The sequence below is a fragment of the Molossus molossus genome, unplaced genomic scaffold, assembly GCF_014108415.1.
Source record: "Molossus molossus isolate mMolMol1 unplaced genomic scaffold, mMolMol1.p scaffold_m16_p_8, whole genome shotgun sequence".
Classification (NCBI taxonomy): Eukaryota; Metazoa; Chordata; class Mammalia; order Chiroptera; family Molossidae; genus Molossus; species Molossus molossus.
The window spans coordinates 7,781,358-7,789,732 of record NW_023425402.1 but is presented as its reverse complement, the minus strand read 5'-3'; positions in this window follow the sequence as shown (position 1 = coordinate 7,789,732).

Here is an 8,375-nt window from a genome sequence, read left to right as displayed (position 1 = left end):
CAGGTGCAGAGGCCTTTGATGACACATGATATAATAAGATAGTAACATAAATAACAGTATAACAAACATATTTAAAGCATGCACTGTGGTAGACAGAGTCTTTCAAAACCTGATGTCCATGGGGCAAAAACTTAAAGTGGTTTTTTTTTTCAGTGGCTTCATGGAGACTCATCAGAACTGAACACAGTTGGGAACTGTTACTTCTGGGCAAGAGACAGGTCAGGGTCACTCCCAAATACAGAATGGACAAATGAGCCCTCCCCAGGCAGCTTCCCAGGCTGTCATCCAGGAAGGATGTGTTCCTCCCAATCCCATTAATAATCGTCCCTGTAATAGCGACCTCTGACGCCTGCTGCTGCGTGGCCCAGTGCAGGGGCCCGGCTGACCTCCCACGAACTGTGTGGGACCTCCTGAAACCGTTAGAGACTGTTCTGGCTTCACTGCCCACGATTCTGGGGACACAGGCGGCTTGCAGGCTTCTCTCCACGGAAGAGGGTCTGCAGTTTAAAATCATGTCCACCAGGGGGCGCAAAGCCTCTTGTGTTGGCGATGGGGACCGCTGTCTGCGGGCGGCGCCTGTTCTGTGACACAGCAGGCCTGCCTCTACCAGGGTTTGGGTACTGCTCTCCAGCTCAGGCATGCTCTGTAAACAGACACACAGCCACTGCTCGAACACCTCCAGTGACGGGAGCTCACCACCTCTGGGGGCAGGGTAAATAGCACTAGTAAGGGTGGAACCGAAGGCTCTGAAAAGTCACCTGTTCAATGATGTCACCCTCCTCTCCCAACCCACAGGCAGATGTTTCTGAAATTCCTATCTTCCCAGTTTCTTTGTTGGCAATAACTTACGTCCTTTTCTTTTCACCATACGCCTGAATAGCTTATATACTTTCTGAGCTGAGGCCCCAATGATACCTTTTATTTTATTTCTTTTTTTATTGGATTTATTGGTAGTGACATTGGTTAATAAAATTATATAGGTTTCAGGTGTACAATTCTATAATACATTATCTGTATATTGTATTGTGTTTCGCCACCCCACGTCAAGTCTCCCTCCATCACCATTTATCCCCCTACACCCTCTACTACCTCCCCCACCCCCTTTCCCTCTGGTAATCACCACACTGTTGTCCATGTCTATGAGTTTGGGTTTTTTTGCTTAATCCCTTCACCTTTTTCACCCATCAGTTTCTGTTTTGTTTGTTAGTAAATTTTGTTCATCAGATTCCACATATAAGTGAAGTAATATTGTACTTGTCTTTCTCTGACTGGGTTATTACACTCAGCATAATGCTCTCCAGGTCCATCCATGCTGTTGCATGGGATAAAATTTCCTTTTTTTTTTTTCATGACTGAGTAGTATTTCATTGTGTAGATGTACCACAGCTGTTTTAGCCACTCATCTGCTGATGGCACTCGGCTGCTTCCACATCTTGGCCACTGTGAAGAACACTCCAATATAGTCTTGATTTAGTTTTTTGAGAAAGAGAACGAGAAGAAAGGAGAGAGAAAGAGACAGAGAGAAACATTGATTTGTTGTTCCAATTATTTATGCATTCATTGATTGAATCTTTTTTTTTTTGAAACTCAGGCATCAGTACATTTTATTTATTTATTTCTGTTACAGTTGTTTCTCCTTTTCCCCCCCATTGACACTCTTCTCCCCATCCCCCCCCAGTATTATTGTCTATGTCCTTGTTTACGCATACATGTGTATAAGTTCTGTGGTTTATCTCTTCCCTCCCCTCACATCCACCTCTTCTGAGGTTTGTCAGTCTGCACCCCACTTTCATGTCTCTGGGTCTGTTTTGTTCATTATATTCCACAAATAAGTGAGATCATGTGATACATTGGTTGATTCTGGGATGTGCCCTGACTTAGGATCGAACCTGCAACTTTGGTGTATGGGGACTATGCTTTAACCAACTGAGCTCCCTGGCCAGGGCACATATATTCTTTCAAATCAGTGTTTCTTTGGATAAGAACACGAAAGTGGAATTGCTGGGTCATAAGGAAGTTCCATTTTAATTTTCTGAGGTAACACCATATTGTTTTCCACAGTGGCTGCCCCGGTCCGCATTCCCACCAACTGCACGAGGTTCCCTTTTTGGCACATCCTCGCCAGCACTTTTTTTTGCTTGTTTGTTAATCCTCACCTGAGGATGCTTTTCCACTGATTTGTTTTAGACAGAGTGGGAGGGAAGGAGGGAGAGAGAGACAGAGATGTGGGAGAGACACATCAATTGGTTGCCTCCCCAATGACCCTGACCGGGACCAGGATTGAACCTGCAACGTAGGTACGTGTCCTTGACCAGCAATTGAACCCGTGGCCTTTCGGTCCAAGGGCCAATGCTCTACCACTGAGCCAAACCGGCCAGAGCCTCACCAGCACTTACTGTTTGTTGATTTATTGATAGAGCCATTCTGACAGGTGTGAGGTGATAGCTCATTGTGGTTTTTATTTGCATTTCACAATGAGACTTTGTACAGGTCTGGGACACAGGCCAAGGGCGTGAAAAGCCTCTCCACCCCCGTTCCCCCCACACAGAGCCCCTGATCAGGAATCAAAAGTACTGGGACTCCCTCAGTTACCCAGTGACTTTAGTGAAGTCAGACTTCCGAGCCTCAGTTTCCACATCTGTGAAATAAATAAAGCACCCTCTGCCCTGCGTGCCGCATTAAATTGTTGAGAAACTTCAAATGAAATAATGTATTCATTTACTTAATAAATATTTACTGATCATCTATTAAAGGGTGGGGCAAAAGTAGGTTTACAGTTGTTCCTATGGAAAATAATACAATTAATAAATAAGAGCACAAGAATAAACTCCATGTTTTGTGTACTCACAACTGTAAACCTACTTCTGTGTGCCCTGCATATCCAGGCATTGCTCTGGGGAAGCAGCGAAAACCAAGTCAGAGAAATGAAATTGACGGCATCTGTGCCACAAAGAAAAATAAGTCATGAGAAGGGGCCATTGTCAAACTGAGCCACCAGGTGTGAAAAGCATGTTAAAGAAGGAGCAAGTCGCCTGGCCAGTGTGGCTCGGTGGTTGAGCATCAACCCATGCACCAAGAGGTTGCCGGTTCGATTCCCAGTCCGGGCACATGCCCAGGTTGTGGGCCTGATCCCCAGTGGGGGCCTGCAGGGGGTGGCCAATGGATATTCTCTCTCATCGATGTTTCTCTCTCTCTCTCTCTCTCTCTCTCTCTCTCTCTCTCTCCCCCTTCCTATCTCTAAAAATCAATAAAGAAAAAAATTCTAAAAAAAAAAGAAGGAATAAGTCACCATCCTTATATCAGTTTTCCCCTGTAGTCTGTCTGTCCCCCTTCTACTTGGCCCGCGGTCCATGCCTGAGATAGACACTGTTGATATGTCCATCAAATTCAGCCTTAGTGGGTGTGAATGATGTACACAGGAAGTCTGGAGGGACACCAATCTCGCCCAGAGCCATCCCTTTCCACACCTGTCCTTTGCCTGTGGAGCAGCCGCAGCTACGACCGAAGAGATCATCACGTTTCCCGAGCAGACGTCAGAGCTCAGGTCAGCCCGTGCACACCCCCCGGCTCAAGGACGCGCAGCGTGCTGTTGAAAGTGCTCTGGCTGGAAAGCCCCAGAGTTCTGCCTATGACTCTTGAAATCCCAGCAGTTCTGATCAGCAGGGGATTCCCCTTGGTCATAGGATCACACTCTCCAGTGAGTGACATGTCAGCTTCTCAACCGGTAGGGTGGGTGGGGTCATATTAGATTCTCGGGGAGCAGCTGCCCGGGCACAGGGGCTGGGCATGGTGCGTGCATCTCCACAGAGGTTCTGAAACACCTGCTGAGGACCCCCCCGCCCCAGCCCTCATGGGCATCGAGGTGTGCCTCTGTTTTAGGGATGGCAAAACTGAAGCTTAGGGTGTCGGGGGAGCCCGAGGGGTCTGGGACTCCAGCTTTCAGCCCGACCCCCTTCCGAGCCTTGGAACAGATCCTACCAAACAAAACTCTAAAGAGACTAGCAAAAAAAAAAGTTATGTTTTCCTGGCCGAACAGTGAATAAATAATTCACCAACTTGGGCCTTGTTCACACACACACACACACACACACACACACACACACACACACACGGGAGGAGGTCTGAACTAGAGCCAACAGCATAAGGTCCCCGAACAAATACGTACCAGAAACCAAAGCGTGTGGCTCAACCACTTCTTTATTTTGAGCCAGATGAAGTGCCTCTCTCATAACACAGGTTCGAGTTCACTCAGCCGGCCTTGCCGTGAAGGAGACACACAGATGGAAATCTAGCTCCTCTTCCAAGGAAGCCAGTCCTGATAACCCTGCTTCCACTGAGCCAGCGGAGGTGCCCACCGTGTGTCGGTCGCAGCTGCCGGACGCAAACGGGCCTCTCAGGGCCTCACAGGACAGACGTTTGCTTCTCAGTCACGCCAGGCGTGGTTGGTGGGCAGGGACGGATCCTCTCCGGGAAGTCATTCGGGGACCCCGGCTGATGGGGCACTGCTGTCCTCTTCGTGTGGTTTCCATGTTGCAGGTTGACCTCCAGCCAGCAGGTTGGGGAAGAGACAGCAGAGAGGATTGGGAAGGTTCTCCAATGGGCCAGACCCGGGAGAGGCAGCCATCATCTTTGCCCACATTTCATTGCCAGAATGAGGCACCAACTCCGTTCCTAATGCAAGATGTGCCATCCTTACATCACTCTCCGCCTCTCTTCCTCCTGCTCCGTGGCCAGGAGGCTGACCTGCGTGGACTATACCACGGGCTCCCTTGTCCTGTGCTTCTGGGTGGGTTTGTCAAGGAAGCTCCCGGCAGGAGGATGGAGGAGAGTGTGGCCAAGCATCCCCAGCCCCCCAGCCCCTCCTTGCTGGCTTCCATGGGTTGGCTATGTTCCTCTGCTGAAGGGCCACAGTTTCTGTCACTACCCTCACTATACAGTCACTTCCTCCAAGTTGTCCCTGCTCCCTCCACCTGTCCTTTTAGGCGTAGGGGTGACGACTCCCAGTGAAGAAACTGCACCGTCACATGCTGTTTTCCCTGCACCCTGCACTCACCCTTGTAAACAGTCTCATTATTAACTGTGCACATGCTCAGAATGAGTCCTCCTGTCTCCTGCTGTGACGGACTGCTGCCCTGGGCACACAGACATGCAGAGGGCGGGCAGCAGAGTCCCAGCCTGGGCAGGCACTCCCACAGTGTGGATGGAAGGAACTTTTTTCTTTTTCTTTTTTTTCTTTATAGATTTAGAGAGAGAGAGGAAGGGAGAGAGATAGAAACATAGATGAAAGAGAACACTGATCGGCCGCCTCTGCATGCCTCCCACTGGGGATCAGGCCCACAACCTGGGCATGTGCCCTGAAATGAATTGAACTGGCAACCTCTTGGTGCATGGATTTAGGCTCAACCACTGAGCCACACCGGCTGGGCATGGTTGTGCTTGCCCCATTCACTCTGACCTCTATGCTTCTCGGCCTGTTTTTATAGGCTATCTGCTCACGTGGCCTTGGGCAGTGTCTTTTCTCTGCGCCCCTGTTTTCTCATCTGTGAAATGAGGGGCTGGGCCAGGAAATCTGTCGTACTGGTATTTAGCAGCCTCTCCAGCTGCAAATGGCATCTCAGTTGCCCTGAGACACTTGACTTCTTACCTGTGAGCTCAGATGCAACTCTCTCTTCCTGGCTCCAAAAGAGAGGCAATCCCATAATCCACTGCCTGCCACGTGTCCTAACGTCTTTTTATGGACTGAACAGTGTCCCCTCCAAATTCATATGTTGAAAGCCTGACCCCTCGCACTTCAGAATGTGACTGTATTTGGAGATAAGGCCTTTAAAGAGCTAATTAAGTTAAAACAAGGCCATTAAGCATGGGCCATAATCCAATGGGACTAGTATCCTATAAAAAGAGGAGATTAGCCCTGGCCGGTTTGGCTCAGCGGTTAGAGCGTCGGCCTGCGGTCCTGAGAGACCCGGGTTCGGTTCCCGCTAAGGGCACGTACCTCGGCTGCAGTTTGTCCCCGGCCCTGGTCGGTTGTGCGGGTGGCAGCCACTCGATGTGTCCCTTTCACATCGATGTTTCTCTCTCTCTCTCTGTTCCTCTCTCTCCCTCCCACTCTACCTGAACAAAAAATGGGAAAATGTCCTCGGGTGAGTATAAAAAAAAAAAAGAGGAGATTAAGGTACAGAGTTACCAGGCATAGGAATGCAGAGGAAAAACCATAAGCCAGAGAGGGAGAGGCTTCAGGAAGAACGAAACACCTTCAACTTGAACTTGCCTCCAGAAGGGTGAGAAAGTACATTTCTGGTGTGTGTGCCACCCGGTCTGTGGTGCTTTGTTCCGGCAGCGGAGCGGACTGATACACGCACTGTCCTGGGTTCTAGCCCTTCAAGGCTTCTCTGTGTCATGGCTTAGTACTTTAGTAAATTAATTCGTTTTGATGTTTTAATGGAGGTGATGGAGTCCCTCGATAACATACCTATACTTGAACATTAATCTTCAACACTTAACCCCCAAGAGAGGTTGGCGATGAGGTCATGCAGGTATAAGCCCAGCAACCTTCTTGCCACCTTGCCGATAACTGATTTTGCCTCTGGGTGTGGCTCCTCTCCTACTCCAGCAGGCTCCTGTCCCTGCAGTGGCGGAGGGCTCTGTAACCCAGGAAGGGCCCCTGACAGCAGCTCATTCCCCTGACCGCAGCAATTGGTCCAGAGATGGAACATGACCTAGCACAGGCCAATCAGAGTCCTTCCTGGGATTTTTCTAACTGGATCTGGCAAGGAAGTTATTCCTAAGCTGTGGATGGCCATGTCCTCTGCCATGGAGGATGCCAGAGAGCAGGAAGGTGGGGTGAAGTCCCAACAGGGTCTGGTCTCCTAGTTCCAATCCTTGGGATTTCTGAGCTGTCCTGATCCCCATGGATCTCCCTTAAAATTTTTTGACAACCCCAATCACTTTCTGATAAATGTTTTCTCTCTTAAGGTGGTTCGAGTTGGGGTTTTGTCTTATGCAAATGAGAAAGCGCTGACTAGTTTTGAGGAGGATCTACAATTTTTAGTCAAAAGATTGTTTGGGACCCTTCAAGGTACTTCTGGGCCCTCTACATTGCTCTGCCCTAGGAGGTGAGTTCCCCATCACTAGAGGTTTCCAAGCAGAGAGGGGCTGTCCATTGGGAAGAATCAGAGGGAGTCGCTGCATTGGAGCTCAGGAGGTTTAACCGGGTGGCATCGAAGATGCTCAGTAACAATCACTGGTCCCATTGTGGACAGTCTCCTCCTGCCAAGGACCAGAGGCCTGGCATTTGAATATGGTTCTCACACACAGGGATCAAAAGTTTATGAATATCACAGTAACACACCCTATTCATAAAATGAAAGACAAAATCCACATGATCATCTCAATAGACACAGAAGAAGCCTTTGATAATGAAAACACTCAACCAACAAAGATTGGAAGCAAACTTCCTCAACCTGATAAACCTCGTTATAAAGAAATAAAAGGCATCCAGATTGTTCACCGGCAACAGGATATTGTATATAAAAGTCCTAAGGAAAAAAATCCATTAGAACTAATGAATGAGTTCAGCAAGGATTCAAGATACAAACTTAATCTATGAAAGTCCATTGTATTTATATACATTAACAACAAACTGAAAATGAAATCTAAAAACAATTCTATCTACCATAATATCAAAAAATAAAATACTTAGAAATGAATGTAAACAAAGTGCAAAAACTATACTCTGAAAACTACAAGAATTGTTGAAAGAAATTAAAGAAGCTCTAAATAAATGTGCAGACATCCCATGTTCACGTATCAGAAGACTTAATGTGTATATTTTAAATATGTTTTTATTGATTTTTTAGAGAGACAGGAAGGGAGAGATGGAAACATTGACATGAGAGAGAAACATCGATCAGCGGCCTCCTGCATGCCCACTACTAGGGATCCAGCCCACAACCCAGGCATGTGCCCGGACCAGAAATCAAACCAGGACCTCTCAGTCCATGGGATGACGCTCAGTCCACTGAGCCACACTGGCCGGGCAAGACTTAATAGTAAGACGGCAACACTTTTCAAGTTGAGCTACAGATTCAGTGCAATCCCTACCAAAATTTCAACTCTTTCTCTTCAGAAATAGAAAAGCTGATGCTGATACTCGTAAGGAAGTGCAAGTGACCCCGAAGAGCCAAAACAATCTTGAAAAGAAAAACAAAGCTGGAGGACAGACATTTCCCAACATAAAGCTTCCTGCAAAGCTGCAGTGATGAAAAGAAGTGGAACTGGCATAGAGTAGACATACAGCTTGATAAAATAAAATGGAGAACTCTTAAATAAACCCACATATCTATGGCAATTTATTTTTTACAAAGGTGCCAAGACTA